This window comes from Jaculus jaculus, chromosome 2, assembly GCF_020740685.1.
Source record: "Jaculus jaculus isolate mJacJac1 chromosome 2, mJacJac1.mat.Y.cur, whole genome shotgun sequence".
Lineage (NCBI taxonomy): Eukaryota > Metazoa > Chordata > Mammalia > Rodentia > Dipodidae > Jaculus > Jaculus jaculus.
The window spans coordinates 64436480-64455106 of record NC_059103.1 but is presented as its reverse complement, the minus strand read 5'-3'; the positions used below and the strand labels follow the sequence as shown (position 1 = coordinate 64455106).

The following is an 18627-nucleotide window of genomic DNA, read 5'->3' as shown; positions in this document are numbered from 1 at the left end:
GCAAGAAGTAGTATAGCTGGGTCAAATCATAGACTAATTTTTAGGTTTTTTAGAAACCTTTATTGATTTCCATAGTGGCTGTATAAGTTTATAGGCCCACCAGCAGTTAGTGAGGGCTCCTCTTTTCCCACACCCATGCCAGAATTTGTAGTCATTTTATTTTTTGGTGATAGCCATTCTGACTTGAGTGAGATAAAATATCAAAGTAGTTTGGTTGCCTTTTCCTGATGGTCAAAAATGTTGAATATCTTTTGAGTTGTTCATTGAGCATTTGAGATTTTTCCTTTGAGAACTCTTCATTTTGTTGCTTGGCCATTTTTAGAGTGGGTTGATTTTTTTCAGAGTTCCTTTTTTAATTTTCAATTTTTATTGTTAAAAAATTAACATGTATGCTGGAGAGATGGCTTTGTGGTTAAGGAGCTACCTGTGAAACATAAGGACCCAGGTTCGATTCCTCAGTACCCACATAAGCCAGGTGGCACATGTGTCTGGAGTTTGTTTACTGTGGCTGGGAGCCCTAGAGCACCCATTCTCTCTCTCTCTCAAATAAGTAAATAAAAATATTAAAAAAAAATTAACATGTGGGGTTGGGTATGTTTCCTGGGAGGATGCTGCTCTTCCCTCCATGGTGCCTGGTGGAGTGTAGGAATCATTGCTTTTCCGGCTCTCATCCTCAGAGTCTTCACTGCCTTGGTGGGCCCTGCATCCATGTCTGGGTTCAGCCCTGAGCTGATGGACTACCTGGAAGGAAAAGCTCCTTTGAAGAGTTTGAAAATCAGAGAGAAGAAAGAAAAACCAATGAGAAGAAAGAAAAAGGAAGACTATCAGTTGGAGAGAATCTGCATGATGTTGAAGTTCCATCACCATCAGGAATTGACTCAACCAAATCCCTGGACAAAGATGTCAGTGAAGGAGTAACACAGGATGGTTTAAGTCAGTACACAAGGTTTTTGCTTCCATGCTTGGAGAAACTGAAGATGATGAGGAAGAGGAGGAAGAAGAGGAAGGGGAGGAAACACCTGAGCAATCCCCTGCAGGGGATGTATTTGTGCTGGAGATGGTTCTCAATTGTGAAACCAAAAAGTTGAAATAGAACAGGCTTCAGAGTAAACTACCCAGAGCTCTGAGGGGTCTCATGGGTAAAGCGAATATTCACTTTGCTCGGGGAGAACGTGAAGAAGCCATATTGATGTGCATGGAAATCATCAGACAAGCTCCTTTGGCTTATGAGCCATTCTCTACTCTTGCCATGATATATGAGGATCAGGGTGACATGGAAAAGTCATTGTAATTTGAGTTGATTGCTGCACATTTAAATCCCAGTGACACAGAAGAATGGATTAGACCGGCGGAAATGACTCTTGAACAAGACAATATTAACCAGGCCATTTTTTGCTATACAAAAGCTCTCAAATATGAACCTTCAAATTTTCACTATCTGTGGGAGAGATCAAGCCTGTATGAACAGATGGGTGATCATAAAATGGCCATGGATGGGTATAGGTGTATTTTATATCTCTTGTCTCCATCTGATGGAGATCGTGTTATGCAATTGGCTAGAGATATGGCAAAGAGTTACTATGAAGCCAATGATAGTAATTCAGCTAGTAATATTATTGAAGAAGCTTTCTCAAACACACCAAGGCCTAGTTTCCATGGAAGTTGTTAACATCGCAGCAGAGCTATATGTTTCTAACAAGCAGTATGACAGCTCTGGATGTGATTACCAATTTTTCTGGAATTATTCTAGAAAAAAATGGTTCAGAAGAAGGCATCTCAGAAGAAAATAAATCTGATGAGAACATTTTCTGCACTATACCTGATGGCATGCCAATAGATATCACAGTGAAGTTGATGGTCTGCCTTGTATATCTCAACATCCTTGAACCACTTAATCCTCTCTTGACAAAGCTGGTAGAACAGAATCCTATGATATGGGAAACCTCTATCTAGATGTAGATGTTGCTGAAGCTTTCCTGGATATTGGTGAATATAATTCTGCACCAACCCTCCTCAGTGCACTAGTTTTCTCTGAAAGATACAACCTTGCAGTTGTTTGGCTACAGCACGTAGAATGTTTAAAGGCCTTGGGCTGTATGGAATGTGCTGCTGAAAGCTATGGCAAAGTTGTTGATCTAGTCCGACTCCATCTGGATGCAAAAATTGCACTCTCCTTCAGCAGCAGCTGGGCTGCCCCGAAAAAGCACTGGAAGCTCTGGAACCAATGTATGACCCAGACACATTAGCATAGGATGCAAATGCTGCCCAGCAGGAACTGAAGTTGTTGCTTCATTGTTTGACTCTGTTGTTTTCACAAGGCAAAAATGTATGGATATGTGGATACCTTACTGACCATGCTGGCCATGGTCTTGAAGGTAGCTATGAACAGAGCCCAGGTTTGCTTGATATCCAGCTCCAAATCTAGGGAGAGGCATCTCTACCTTATTAAATTATCAAGGGACAAAATATCCCACAACAATGACCAAGAGACAGCAAATTATGATGCAAAAGCAATATTTGCTGTCCCCAAAAGTGTCTTGCCAAAAGAGGACTGGCGGAACCTTCTTTTCAAGGCCATATACTCCTTATGTGAATTTTCCCTATTCCAAGAAGCTGAATTGCTTGTGGATTCTTCACTGAGATATTTTTCATTTTATGATAACAGACAGAAATGCAAAAAAACTAGAATACTTTGTTCTGTCTGCTGCAATTCTGGACAAAAATTTCAGAAAGGCATATGATTATATCAGGGTAATGGTAATGGAAAATGTCAATAAACTCCAGCTCTGGAATATTTTCAATCAAGTTACTATGCACTCCCAAGATGTATGACATCATCGTTTCTGTCTCCATCTAATGCTGAAAAACCCAGATAATCACACCCTGTGTGCTTTAAATGGACACAATGCATTTGTATCTGGTAGTGTCAAACATGCACTTGGAGAGTATGTGCAAGCCTTTTGTGCCTGTCCCAATGAGCCACTCTATAACCTCTGCATTGGCCTGACCTTTATCCATGTGGTGTCTCAGAAGTACGTGCTGAAGAGACATGCTCTCACAATGCAGGGCTTTTCCCTCCTTATTCAATACCTCAGTATTCGTGGACCTTGCCAGGAATCATTCTACAAATTGGGCTGTGGCCTTCATCAACTGGGGCTAACTCACCTTGCAATCCACTATTACCAAAAGTCCTTGGAGCTCCCACCAATTGTGGTTGAGGGCATAGAAGTTGACCAGTTAGACTTAAGCAGAGATATTGCCTACAACATGTCTATCATTTATCATGGCAGTGGGAATATTACAATGGCTAAGAAGCTTTTGCATACCTATTGCTGTATCTAAAGCACCTCAGGAACTTGGACAGCTGCTGTGGTTAGTTCAGTATCTTCTGCCTGAGGGCTTATTATGTTTAACATCTGCCCCTGCAGTACCACCACCGCTGTGTTCCTGCCAGTTACCCTCAGAACTGCAGATTTGCTCCTAGGGATGTTGTTCAGTGGTAGAGTGCTTAGCAGACATGAAGCCCTGAATTTAATTCATAACACTGCAAAAATCAAACAAAAGACTGCATTTATCTGTTGGTATATCTGCAAAATTATCATTCCTTTAAAGATTTGCATATTGCCATTTCTTGAGCGCTGTGTAGTAAAATTATTTCCACTGATAAAATGGACCACATTTGCTTCTAAACCAGCTCAAAATTGTGTATGTTTTTCATTTGTTCAAGTGTGCATTTGATACTATATACTAAACACCTTTGTATCAAGCACTTTGATAAGTGCTGGGAATCCAGTCATAAGACAGATAGGGATGTCCTGGTGGAATTGTAATTACCACTGGATACAATTCTTTCTTCTTCCTTTGCTACAGACAATCCAGCATCTTATACCATGCTAGACTTTCCCACTGAGCTACATTTGCAGCCAATACAATTTTTTAAATGCAAATACATAGCATGAGCACATGTTTGTTTGAAATAACTGTTTGTTGCATTTCTGCATAGCACCATCATTGATGCCAGTCTTTCCCTTAGAGCTTTGTTACTATTCTATGAGGTAGTTGTGCAAATACAAGATAAATGAGTTTGCTTATATAGACCAATATGATTTTAAGGCAGTTACTTGAAATCAGCATTAAACAAATTATTTAAAGTGATTATAAGGTAGGAAAATAATTGACACAATATTTCAGTTTTCATATATGAGTGTCTTATTTACATAGACTGTAAGACTGGAAATGGGGCTTAATTCAAAATGTGTTGCTCCAAGACAAATAAAACAATATTTTATTATATATTTAGCTCACCAACAGGAGAATAGAAATGATCAAGTTCAATAACATGACCAGGTTTCCATTTCCAGGTCACTAGGAATGTAGAAAAGATTGGGGAAGTTGGATAAATGGAATAAAGTGTTGCTAGTGATATTAAAAAAATGATGAAAATATTTTGCTATATTGTGTGTCCTTTAAGCTAAAGATTCTTGCCAGATATATGTGGTGTGATAAGTTTTCTTGTTGAAGGGAAGTAAATGCCATAGCATAAGATGGTAAGACTAGTCCATTTGTGGGAAGACTTCAGATCAAAGAAAGAAAATGGTAACTTTAGGATTCCTTATATCTGTTCATACTATATACATAACTTTCTAGTTGAGAAATAGAAGTTGAATGTAAATGTATTTTGTATTCTGTATGCATCTGTATATAATTTAAATAAATTATATTTTTATAGTTGAGACTTCAAAAAAATTAACATGTTTTGTGTAGATATATCATGTGTTGGGAACCTCTTTGCCCTCATCCACTTCTACTGGAGACCCTCCTCATTGAGTATGCAGGTACTCCCCATGGGATTGTGAGTTATACATTATAGGAGCAGCAGTCAGTTTTGGGGGAAAAGCAAAATCTTGGGGCATGTTATTCTCAACCTGGAGCTCTTACAATATTTCTGTCCCCTCTTTCACAAAATTCCCTGAGCCATGGTGGGTATGTCCTAAGTCTATTTCAGTGATGGCCTCTTAGGCACCTCTGGATCTCTGCTTTGATAGGTATTGAGTATGTTTGCGGTCTGTCTCCTTCATCCTGGTGCTGATTATCAGGTTCAGCATGGAAGCAGCATTCTTTTTTTTTTATGGTAGGAATGGATTTATTTGAGCTTATGGTTTTGAGGGAGCTTACAATTTATTCATGGTAAGGAAAGCATGGCAAAAGCAACCATCTGGGCATCACATCTTCTCATATCAGCAGGGGTGAAGTCAAGAGAGTGAGCTGGGCTATAAAATCCCAAGGACCATCACCTGGAACATACTTCTTTCTGAAAGGCCCTGCCTCCCAAAGGCCTCACCATCAGAGGCTTGATCATACATACATGAGGCTATGGGAGACAACTGACATTCAAACTACCACATTTCACCAATGTCACCCTTAAACTCATGACCACCTCATGATGCCACATGCATTCAGTACAACTTTAAAAGTTTCCATAGCATTTATCAGTCCTAATCTGCTCAGAAATCCCAAGTCAGAAGTTTCATCTGAGTCTTAATTAACTAATTGTGAAATTAATTATACAATTAAGTGTGAAATTGTAAAAATCAAAATACATTTTACATAGCTCCCACTCATAATGGAAGCAGCATTTTTGTTCATCTCCCCAATTCCTTTGTGGTTTCAGTTGTGGCTCAGCTGAAGTGCAACAGGGCAGTTTATCTCCTATGATCTCACTACCTTCTGAAAAAGAAAAACAGATTCTCCAAAGGAGAGTGAAGTTAGCATAGTTGAAATGGGATAAATATTAATTTAGAGAGAACTTGATGCATGTAACCCCTCTTTTAGCCAAAGACTAGTGATACCTTAACATTGGAGAGTATAATCTTTGTCTCCATAGGATTCTTAACCTGGTTCCCAATTCCAGATATGAGTTCCTTTACACTGAGTGGATCTCTTAGCCAGTATGAAAGCTATTAGTTATCCACAAAGGCTGTGTGCCACTATCACACTGGCATGTACATCCTGTCAGGGTGTTTGCTTCTGACTAGCTTAGAGCTCTGGTTGCTCAGGTTGTTGTTGGTTACTTTTCTCTAGTAGTTAATGTATAGCTTTCCAGCACTAGACAAGCAGTCAGGAGACTGGCTCTCTTCCAGATTCCAGCCAGTTCTTTCCATGCTCTGTGATGGCAGCATATGGCATCTTCAGCAATAGGCTCTTACATTTTGCTTCAAATGAGTAATCAAGTACTTTGACAGAAACCTGTCCAGTTTTGAGGACTTTATAAGGTTCCTCTGATCACTGTGGGTAGCAACTGATTTCTGATACTGAAAGTTACAGGACAGAGACAAAAACATTAGGTTTAATACCACCCTCTACAGGGCCCTTCTTTTCTGGTGCTCCCCCTCATTTCTGTTGAGGGCTCAATCTTTTTGTCTATATTCAAGGATAAAGGTTTCTATTGTATTAGTTCATTTTGTACTTAGTTTTGTGTTTGTTTTTCTCCATCCTCTACCCAAACCCTTCCATCCCTATTGTCTGGGCATTGAGTTGCCTATTAGGTATGTCAGCAACTTGAGCTGGTCCAGGTAAGGAACCACAGATGATTGAGATCATGCAGTGTTTCTTTCTGTGATTGCGTGAGTTCACTGTGTATGTTCTGTTACATGTCTATCCATTTTCCTACAAATTTCATTGTACAGTTTGTTCTTACTCCTGAGTAAAATTCCATTATATAAATGCACCACATTCATTTCTATATTGGTTGTACAAGTTTATATTCCCACCAACAGTTAATGAGGATTTGTCTTTCCCTACATCCTCGCCAACATTTGTGATTTCTTATTTTAATGATTTCTGCCCTTACTGGAGTGAAGTGGGTTATAATTTGCATTTCTCAAATGGTTAGGGATGTTGAACATTTTAAGTGTATATTAGCCTTGGTATTTCTTCCTCTGTTCTCTGCCCTATTTTGGAGTGGGCTATGTGATTTTACTATTATTTCATTTTTTTGTGTGTTCTTGGTAGATACCAGATATTATTCCTTTGTGAGTGGTATAGCTGGTAAAAATTTTCTCCCATTTGTGGGCAATCTATGGGATCTAATTATGATATATTTGTTTGTGGAAAAGCTGCTTCATGAGATGCAATTGGTTGAGTGATTGCTTAATTTTCTGGAATACTGGGGTCTTGTTCAGGAAAACTTTCCCCTCTTCTATATCATGGGGAGTTCTTCCTCTTTTTTCTTCTAGTAGGAAAAGAGTTTCAGGTCTTATATTGAGGTCTTTAATCCATTTGGACTTGATTTTAGTGTCTGGTGAGTTGAGTGGGTCTAGTTTCATTTTTCTACATATGGTTATCAAATTTGTCCAGCACCATTTTTTTGAAACTGCTATCTTTTCTTAAGTGTATGATGCTGGCTCCTTTGTCAATGATCAAGTAGCTGTAATTACTTGACCTATGGTCTACGTCTTCAATTCTGTTCCATTGGTCTATATTTCTGTTTTTATGCCACTACCAAGCTGTTTTTGTTACTATGGTTTTGTAATATAGCTTGAGATCAGGTATGGTGATACCTCCCAAGGTGTTTCTTTTGCTGATGATATTTTTGGATATCCATATGAATTTTGAGATCATTTTCTCAATCTCTGTGAAGATTTAGACTGAAATTTGCATTGACATTGCATAAAACCTGTATATTGCCTTTGGAAAAATTGTCATTTTCACAATAGTAATTTTACCTACCCAGAAGCATGGAAGGTCTTTTCATCCTCTCATGGCCTCCTCAATTTATTTCTTGCATATTTACATGTTTTCATTATATAGGTTTTTCACATACTTGGATAGTGTTATTCCAAGGTATTTGATTTTTTTTTTGTTGCTTTTAAAAATGGAATAGCCTTGTTGATTTCTTTCTCTGTACATTTTCCCTTTACATAAGAAAGGCTACTAATTTTTGTTTGTTGATTATTGTATCCTGACACTTTGCTGAAAGACTTAATCACCTTTAGAAGATTTCAGGTGTAGTCTTTTAGGTACCTTATGTATTGGATCATGTCATGTGCAAATAGGGATTATTTGATTTGATCCATTCCCATGTGTATCCCTTTTATATCTTTCTCATCTCTTACTGCTTAAGCTAGGGTTTCTAGTACTATGTTGAAAACCAAGAGTGAGAGTGGGCACCCCTATCTTTTTCCCAATCTCAATGGTAACTTCTTATTTTCCCATTAAGCATTATTTGGGCTTTGAGTGTTTTGTGTATAGCCTTATGCTGTCCAGTATTTTGATTATGAAGTAATGCTATATTTTCCAGAGGCCTTATCTGCATCTATTGTAATGATTGTGTGGTTCTTATGATTAAGTTTATTTATGTGGTGAATTATGTTGACCAATTTTTTTTTTTTAGTCTTTTTTTAAATTTTTATTTATTTATTTATTTGAGAGCAACAGACGTAGAGAGAAAGACAGATAGAGGGAGAGAAAGAGAATGGGCACACCAGGGCTTCCAGCCTCTGCAAACGAACTCCAGATGCGTGCGCCCCCTTGTGCATCTGGCTAACATGGGACCTGGGGAACCGAGCCTCGAACCGGGGTCCTTAGGCTTCACAGGCAAGCGCTTAACCGCTAAGCCATCTCTCCAGCCCTGACCAATTTTCTTATGTTGAACCATCTCTGCATCCTTGGGATGAAGCCTTCTTGATCAAGGTGATAACACTTTTGATGTGCTATTGAATTTGATTTGTGAGGATTTTGTTCAGGATATTTGCATCTAAGATAATCATGGATATAGGCCTATAGTTTTATTTTTTCTTGCATCTCTGTCTAGTTTTTGTATTAGGGTAATGCTAGGGTTATCATAGAAGGAGTTGGAGAGCATTCACTGTTCTCTGATTATATTAAATAGCTTGAGAAAAGGTGGTTTTAGTTCTTCATTGAAGGTTAGATAGAATTCAGGTGAGAAGTCATCTAGACATGTACTATTATTGTTGAGGAGGTTTATTTTATTACCTTTTCAATCTTGATGGAGGTGATAGGCTTGTCTAAGGAAATTAATCTGTTCTGGATTTAGTTTTGGTAGGTGTCTAGGAATTCAACCATTTCTTCCAGATTGTTCAATTTTATGGAGTAAAGGTTTTGAAAGTATGCCCTGATAATTTTCCCAACTTCACTGATGTCTGTTGTCACCTCTCCCTTTTCATTTCTAATTTTGTTAATTTGAGACTTCTCTATTTTAAATTTGATCAAATTGACCATGGGTTTATCAATATTATTTTTTCCAAGAACCATATCTTCATTTTATCAATTTTCATAATTGCTTTTATAGTTGCCAATTTATTAATTTCTGCTCTGATCTTAATTATTTCTTTCTGTCTGGAGCACTTTGGGTTGGATTGTTTTGTTTTTCCAATGTCTTTAGGTGGATGGAACACTTATTCACTGTTTTGGGGAATGAAAACTTCAAAGAGCCACTATGGAAATCAATATGTAGATTCCTAAAAGAGCTAAATATAGAACTACCAACAAAGCCAGTTATTCCCTTACTGGGCATTTACCCTAAAGGATCCATACTTCACTACAGAGATATTTGCTCAACCATATTTATAGCTGCTCTATTCATAATATCTAAGAACTGGAATCAACCCAGCAGTCCTTCATTGTGTGGTTGGGTGAAGAAGATGTCATATGTTTGCCCAGTGGAATTCTACTCAGCTACAAAAAAAAAAAAAAAAAAAAAAAAAAAAGATACAATGAAATTTCTAGGAAAATGGATGGACTTGGAACACATCATTCTCAGCAAACTCACACAAACACAGAAAAATGAATGCCATATGTTCTCATTCATCTGTGGTTCCTAACCAGGGACGGTTTGGTTTTCTTAAGGCATCCCACATTCCCCTCAAGTTATTTTCATACATTTTTTGAACTTGTCATTGATTTTGGCTTCCTGATCTATTTCCTCTACCTTGTCTTCAAGTCTTGATTTTCTGTCTCTGACATGGCATATTCTGTTAGTGAGGGCTTTGCTAGAGGGTGGTTAATTGTGATACTTTATTTTCATTTCCATTAGATATTTCTTCAGTTTCTGGCTCTTTATTGTGTTCCATTTTCATATTTGTCTTGATTTCATTTTTTAAAAAATATTTTAGTTATTTATTTGCAGAGAGAGGAGAGAATGGGCACACTAGGGCCTCTAGCCACTGCAAATGAACTCCAGATGATTGTGTCACTTTGTGCATCTGGCTTTACCTGTATATTGAGGAATCAAACTATAGTTCTTAGACTTTGCAGCAAAGCACCTTAGCCATGGAGCAATCTCTACAGCCTTTGTCTTGATTTAGTTGGTTATCTATGCTTTCTTGGAATTCAGGTGCTTCTTCATGTCCTCTTTAAATTCATTCAATTTATTTTACTGTCTATTGAGTTCTTTTTCTTGATCTTCCATTTCATTCAGCCATTTGCTCATGTTTGTATTAAGTTTGATTTAGATGCTTATCACAATTGCGTTTTGGAATTCTTTGTCTGGAATTTCTTCTAAGTACTTCATTGGAGGCTTCTACCATGGGAGTTAGCATTCCTGGTGGGGATATATTGCCCTGATTTCTTGTGCTATTTTGTGGTGGGGTGGGGGGGCTTACTCATCTGGAGATAATCTCCTGAGCTCGCTAAAAGTGAATCAACAGAGTAGCTCATCAGCCTTTGTTGAGTGGCCAGGTCAACTGTGATCTGGGTGGGTGTAGGCTAATGTCTTCTCTACAGGTCTAGGCTGGGTGCACTAAAAGCTGAAAGGGTTACTCCATTCTCTGACAGTCATCATAGAGCTCTGGGCTGGGCACACTGGGGAGTATGACCAACAAGCGGAGGGCCTGGTCTTGTTGTTTATCCAGGCCAGGGAGCATGGGGAGCTGGGCCAGTGCCAAATGGGCCTGATCTCCAGTCAGGGTTTGCGTCTGCCCGGGATTTACTTCTTGAACTTCTTTTAACTTTGTGAAAGTTGTTGGTTTCTTTCTTATTTTTTTTTAAATGAGTGCTTGGGGTTTAACTATTTATGAAGATGTGTTCTTTACATATTAATGACATTAATTTTTTATCATCTTGCCTTGTAATGTGATCATCAAGTTATTTGTTTCATCATTAAAACCTAAGATTAACTTGTATTTTCATTTTTGTACTTCTTTTAGCAATATTGGTACCCCAAATATCAAAAGAATTGATCACTGTTATAAGGTATATGGTAAAGCTATACCTTCACAGAGGGCCAGGGATCAGTGGTTGACTATTTGCCCCCCCCCAAAAAAAAAACCACCTTCTACCTTCACTTTAGTAAACATTTAATTTAATTTATTTATTTATTTATTTGAAAACAGAGAGAGAAGACAGACAGGTATATGGAGAGAATGGGAATACTAGGACCTCTAGCCACTGCAAAAGAACTCCAGATGCATGCATCTGGCTTCACGTGGGTACTGTGGTATTGAGCTGAGGTCGTTAGGCCTTGAAAGCAAGTGCCTTAACCACTTGAGAAATCTTGCCATTCCCCTTCTGCTTTTAATAACTGGTTTGAGTGGCTCTATGTAAAAGTGAAGTTGATGGTCTCTATCCTTCTTCTGAGCCTGCACCTAAGCCTTGAGGTCCAGATATCTCTGCTTCAAATAGACCCTACCACATTGCTACAGGGCAGTGGTTCTCCAGCTTTCTGACCCCATTCCTATATTATTACAAGCCTCAGAGAAAACTCATTGGGGTTGTATCTCCTGGCATTTACAGTGTTCAAAGTTTACAGAGAGACTTTCTGGAGCAGAACAACAACAACAACAACAAAAAATACCTGTTGTACATCATCAGTTTAGTAGTGTTGCATGCCTGAAGCCTCCAGAAATCCTGCATGGAGACTGAGACTGAGAACAGCAAGACAGCTTCTGGTTTTACTCTGAAAACAATCTTGTAAATGTGAGGACCCTTGACAGTCTCATGGGCTTTAGAGACCTCAGGCACCATTTGGATGGCTGTTGTGGGGGACTCCTATTGTTTGCTCTCCATGTATTTTAAAACAGCCCAGGGCCTGGCTGGGGGGGGGGGGGGGAGAGTGTTTTTCTGTCTTCCCTAGTTTTCTGATTAATTTTTTCTCAGTTTTAAAACAAAGCCTCTGTGTGAATCAAAGAACATAAGGAATGTTTGCTGTGTTTGGAAGATGGGATGGAGTGCTTGAATTGAACTTTTCCTCTCACCAGCAGAAGGCCCTATGCCAGAAGGGCTGATAATACATGGGACACCACCCTTACCCGGTGAGAACTGTCATTTAGGCAGTGAAATCCAAACAGGGACCAAAAAATCAACCCAAGTTGTCCAAGAATGATAAGAGCAAATGAACAGAACTGTCCAGGGGCAGAGAAAGTTTCCTAGGGTCAACAGCATGAAAACTGGCTTTGAAGACAAGCTAGGACTTTTCTAGGAAAGGCGTGTTTGTGAAGAGGCTAGAAAGCTGTTAGTCAGGGAAATAACAAGGGGGCACAACTTTGCAGGACCATAGAGAACACACGAAGACTATATCCTGTAGTGTACACAGAGAGCAAAAAGTGAAGGATGGCAGAGAGCCACACTACAAAGGCTGGTCAGGGAGATGAGCCTATGCCTCATGTAGAATAGTATGGAATACACAGCAGTGACCCACCTTGTTCTGCCCTCTTATATTTTTATATAATATATATATATATATAATATTATATAAGTATATATATTATATAAATATATTATATATGTATTATATATTATATATAAAATATATATAATATATATATATATATATTATATATATTTATATATATTATATATGTATAATATATTATGCGCCCTGTTGTGCATCTGGCTAACATGGGTCCTGGGGAATCAAGCCTCAAACCATGGTCCTTAGGCTTCACAGGCAAGTGCTCAACTGCTAAACTATCTCTCCAACTCCTCTTACTTTTTTTTATATACTCATCATTCAGATTCCCTACCCCATGGTTGATTCTAAGTTCCCATAGAAGTTATGCTGACTCTGATCTTCATCAATGCCTTGGAACAACAATGTAAAATTGATATGTGTACTAGTCATGTATTTGTGTGTGTGTGTGTGTGTGTGTGTGCATGTGTGTGTGTGTAAGAGAGAGAGAGCAACTCTTATTTATGTGTAAACATGTATGTGGGTGCAAATGTGTGTTCTCTCCAACTAGGCTAGAATATATGGCCAGAGAGCTCTATGGATCCTCCTGTCTCCACCTCCCCAGCAGTTGGGTTATAGGCTTGCATCACTGTACTTGGCTTTTTAAAAATAGTTTTATTTATTTATTTGAGAGGCAGAGAAAGAGGCCAATACATGTAGAGAGGGATTGGGTAAGCCAGGGCCTCTAGCCACTGCAAATGAACTCCAGACATGTGCATCACTTTGTGCATATGACTTTACCTGGGTAGTGGGCAATCCAATCGTAGTATTAGACTTCACTGACAAATGCCTTAACTACTGAGGCATCATTCCAGGCCCAACACACTTGGGTTTTGTACATGTGTTCTTGGAAACACACTCATGTTCTCATGCTTGGGAGGCAAGCTCTTTGTCAAGTGAGTTATCTCCCCAATCTTAGCTTTTTGTGACTGTGACAAAATTTCTGAAAAGAACTTAAACACTTTATTTTGGCTCATGATTTGAAAGATTCAGGCCATGGTCACTTGATTCAAGGACTCTAGGCTTGTGATGAAGTGGATCATCATGGCAGGATGCATTGGCAGAGGAAAGGTTCTTGATATAAGAATATAATGACAACAAGGAATGAGAGAGAGAAAGAGAGAGAGGAAGAGATAGAGGAGAGAGGGGAGAAAAGATATGAGAGAGAAGGGATTAAAGAAGAGAGAGAATATAATATTTAAAAGAACTTAAAGTGTGATCTAGCTGGATCTAGTTAACCTACTTCTTCCAACTAAGAGCCCATTCAGTTATAATGTTATTAATGGAACCATCTATTGATAAGGTTAGTGTCATCATGATCCCATCACCTGTTGATGAAGGAGCATTAATTAACGTGGAAAGTATTGAGTTTATTCAGAAATATAATTTTTACATCATTATGCTTACCATCAGCCTAGAGAGCAACTTCAGTTGTGGGATGAGACTACCTAACTACAGAAGCTTTTCTGGAGCACTTTCTCAAACAATGAAGTGGAGAGCAGAGTAAAAGAGAAATCAAACTTTGAGAAAACTCTTTTGTTCTTCTCAAATATATCATACTTTTTCATACTGAGATGTCCTATACTAATATTTCTTTTATAAACAAGAAAGGTAAGTCTGAGATTTTAAAATGATTTACTGGTAAGGTTTAGAACAGTGTTAGGGTATGAACTGAGGTTTCTAGTTTCTAGCCCATTTTCATACCTCTGCACCATACCCCCAGATCAACTTGGGTCATTTGCATTTATTGATGCTTATTTTCATATTTGTTTCTACATTAGAAAAAGTAATAGGAGAAGGAAAAGAACAAAATGAAATTTAAAAGTGGATTTTGGGTGTTTACTGCTATTTTTTATAATATCCTTAAGGCCAAGGTTATTTGCTAACACTTAAACATTATATTTTTTTTCCTTTTTGTTACCTTTGTGTGTGTATGTATACCTGTGTTTTGTGTGTAAGTACAGGCATGTGGATGTCACAACACATGTGAAGATCAGAGGACAACCCTATGTGTAGGATCTTGTTTTCTACCTTGTTTGAGGCAAGGTATATTGTTCACCACTGTACACTCATAAGCTTCTTGGATTCTCCCATGTCCACCTCCCATCGTGCCATGGGAGCACTGTTATTACATTTGCTTAGTATTGTGTCCAGCTTTATGTAGGTTCTTGGTATCTGAACTCAGATTGTCATGCTTGTGCAGCAAGTACTTTACTCACTCATCCATCTCCCCAACCTTTATTTTTAATCAAGAAAGAAAGCCGGAGAATAGAAAAATAAAAATAAAAACCTCAATGAGCAAAGAGATTTTAGTCATTTTCCAGTTTTGTCCCTCCTTCTCATGATAATGACAGCACCTGAATATCCAGGGAGGTTGAGCACATACTCTAGCCTGGGACTTCCACACGTGCATGTCAGAGACCATGACCTGGCTGCCCTGAGGACAAAAGAGAACTAGCAGCTCTCATGCAGCCCCTCCCCCGAGAACAAACAGCTGCTCTGGGAGATGTCACAAGAGAGATTCCAGAAATACCACAAGATGCTCCAAAAGATTACGGCCAGGTGGCCCTACTTCCTCCTTCCTTGTACTCCCTCCTCCTTTTCCCCCTCCTTATTGCCCTACCTGCTGGTTGATTATAAAAGAGCTAAAAAATCCAACATTATACGAGACCTTGACAAATCCTCCGCTTGGTCTCCTTCTTCTTTCCCGCCCATTCTGTCAGGTTGCAGCCCTCCTCGACCACCCCATGTTAGATTGGTCCCGCGGGTTGGGGGCACGTCCAAAGCTGATTAGTGGGGTATGTGTGGGTAGGGTAGGTGAAGTTATATTCCCCTGAAGGCACCTAAGCAACTGTGGTGTGTGTGATGAGAGAAAGAATCACGCTTGGGAGACAGTTTCTATGAACAGTTCACTTTAATCAATAGGGAAATGGGTTTATAAGCATTTGAGGGTCCTAAGTGGATTAGATGTACTAGGTTGCTTGCTGATATCTAATTAGCAAATGGGGACATACATTCTAGCATGTAAGCAATGGTAGGGTACAGGAGGATAGGCTGTGCAAAGGTTGCTGGCTGATAACATATAAGGAGTTTCTTAGACAACTGACTAGAGTTCACAGGGCAAAATCTAAGTTTAGGTGGAGAGGGTGTGGCCTCTTGTAGCCCAGGGATCCTTAGTCTTGCTTGGCAACTTAAGCCCATCTGCTCCAGCCTGTGCCTGGCAGTGCCTGACAACTCCTCCTTTGTTTTATAATGGGGCAGTATCATTCTGAGTGAGTTCTTCATAATTTACCATAGGTCCAGATAGAGCCAGGTGGTGTATGAGGACTTGATTAGTAGCAACCTTAGCAATATTAGTTATTTGTTATCTGAGAAATTTGATGAGACAGGGGGCTAGAAATAATAGGGTTCCTATAGCAAGGAGGAGGCTAAGGAGCTGGGAGAAAACAAGTGACTAAAGGGTTAGAGAACCAGATGGTGGGGTCCTCAGGCTTTGCAGTGGTCAAGCAGCTCCTTACTTGAGTTTTAACATTTTATTTAACAACATTTGATTCATTAACAACAAAAATAGCATTCTTGTCCCAAAACCACATATACCAAGTTCAGCAGTAATGCGATCTGAGGCTAGAAGTACCACACCTGCAAGAGAGTTCAATTGTCTCTATAAAGATTCGAGGCTGTTGGTCACCAAAGGCATCCCAAAGACAGCATCATGCTGAGGCCCACTAGCAGAGGGATGAAAATCTGTCTCAGTTGGTGCAGAGTTTGTAGGCCACTTCATTTTTTTTTTTTTTTCTCATAGAGATACACCTATGGAACAATCAAGACTGGGGAAGAAAAAGTGGTAGAGGAAATATTTATGCATGGGTTGGTTACTCCCTTTGCACAAGTGGTCCTTTACACAAGTGGTCCTGGTTATGGAAATATTGAGCAGGCATTCAGTTTTGGTCAGCTTTGAGCTGGACAGGCAGAGAGGCATAACTTGACAGGCATAAAAGTGGGTGAGGCCTGCCCTTTACAAATCCAGGTACACGGTTCACACATGGAAAAACAGTTCTTTGAGCTGGTCAAGAGATAGGTAAAACGATTTTTACTTTTTTCTGCCCTTTTTACCTTCAGGGGTCCAGTACCTTAATTCCACGACCATTTTCCCCCTCTCATAAGAAGACACTCTAACTTCTGTTAGGGAACAAAGGATGAAGACATCAGATCTTATTTCCTGCTTAATGGGGCACAAAGTTGTGGCAGTTCCCAGAGAAGGGAACTATTCTAATGGACCCTGGAAGTGCATTAATGGAGTTCATAAAGATATCCTTGAAAGAGAACATTGGGGAGAAAATATAAAAAGTAAGGAGTTAATAGGAAGTGAGCACATAGCAAATTGGTCTTTCTTGTGGTCAAGGGAACCCAGGTAGATGGAGTTGGATTGTCTCAGGACCATTTGAGCATGACCTGGTTTAGATTTTCTTTAAGAACTGTTCATATCATGGCACCGTAGTCTTTGACATGACCAGAATCTGTTTCTATATGCCTTGTAAAACAGATAAGAGATATTAGGAGAATTATCAGAAACATATACACAGCGTTTAAACTTGTTAATAGAGAGTTATTGTGTAGCATTAAAGGCTACACAAATATATATTTTCTTGGTATCAGAACATACTTATATATTCTTAGATTTAAAAATAACCCTTTTGACATCTATAGTTGTTTTACTTTATCATAGAATTAGAATGATGGGGAAAATTTCTTAAGGTCTTGTTTATTTCCCCTCTTGGAAAGCCCTTGTATTACTTAATAAGCCATTCATATATTTAAGGTGTTTTTTATGTTTGGTTATGCATTTCTGTCTGAGACTTTAAGACTGAACAGAGAGTCAAATTTTAGTTAAGGATTAATTATGGAGGTCACTAATGGCTCTTCAAAGAGACTTTAGGGACTCAGGAGTAGCCCTATAGCTTACTAGTGTTTTCTGTCTGTTAGGATGAGTCAGGGCTGTGCTGGCCATATAGTTTTCCCTTCTTTTGGAAGTCAAGAGGACTGATTGCACCTCAACTATGACTCACCTATTTCAGATTGTACACAAATTTTGTTTGGATCTCTGAATCCTCCCTGCTCAGGAAGACAGGTAACAGGGGGCCAGTGTAGAAGTGTCTCATCATCTCTAGTGGCCTCATGACCTGGAAGCACAGGTCAAAATATTGGCCCTTTTGGCTGCCATGATTCCAATTGGCTTTGGCTTCTACATAGGTTATTAACACACATAGAAAGGAAGTTACACCAGCCTGGATGTATGTACATATAGAGCACATTTGATTACTGAAATAGATTTAGATAAAGAATGGCACAAGAGCTTCTTAAAATCATTTGTCCAACCTTTAAAAAATTTGTGGTCCTGTGGCAGCATAAGCCATATATTTGAGGCATAGGAAGTAGGCACATCTTACCTTTTAACTATCTAATAGCTATGAATACAGGCAGACCCGTTAGTCTTGAAAACAATACCAATTAATTTACAAACAAATTAACTAATTTAACTGAGAAATTATCAGAAAAGGACAAGTAAGAAAGTATAAAGTACTAGCACCTGTGTTTACAAACATCTTTGATTAGTTCAGATACCTGTGTGGGCACCAATTACTCAGCGAACATTGGAAACAGAACCACAACTTGAAATTATTTTTTTGTCAGATGAGGACCATTGTTTGAGCATCAGTCTGTACCCTAAAGTAGGGAAAATATTTTAAAAGTTAATTTTGTTATAAGCACTGGACTTAGGATGCCAGAAATGAGACAGTTACTTTACATACAGTAGAACAGATTCTGGTTTTTTTCTTCTTATTATTATTATTTTATTAACAACTTCCTGGATCATAAACGATATCCCATGGTAATGCCCTCCCTTCCCCACTTTTCCCTTTGAAACTCCACTCTCCATCATA

At 38.8% G+C, this 18627-nt stretch overlaps 1 pseudogene; it reads left to right on the top strand.

The window, feature by feature from the left end:
- Positions 1-708: 708 nt before the first annotated feature.
- LOC101608497 lies at positions 709-3342 on the top strand (annotated as a pseudogene).
- Positions 3343-18627: the final 15285 nt, after the last annotated feature.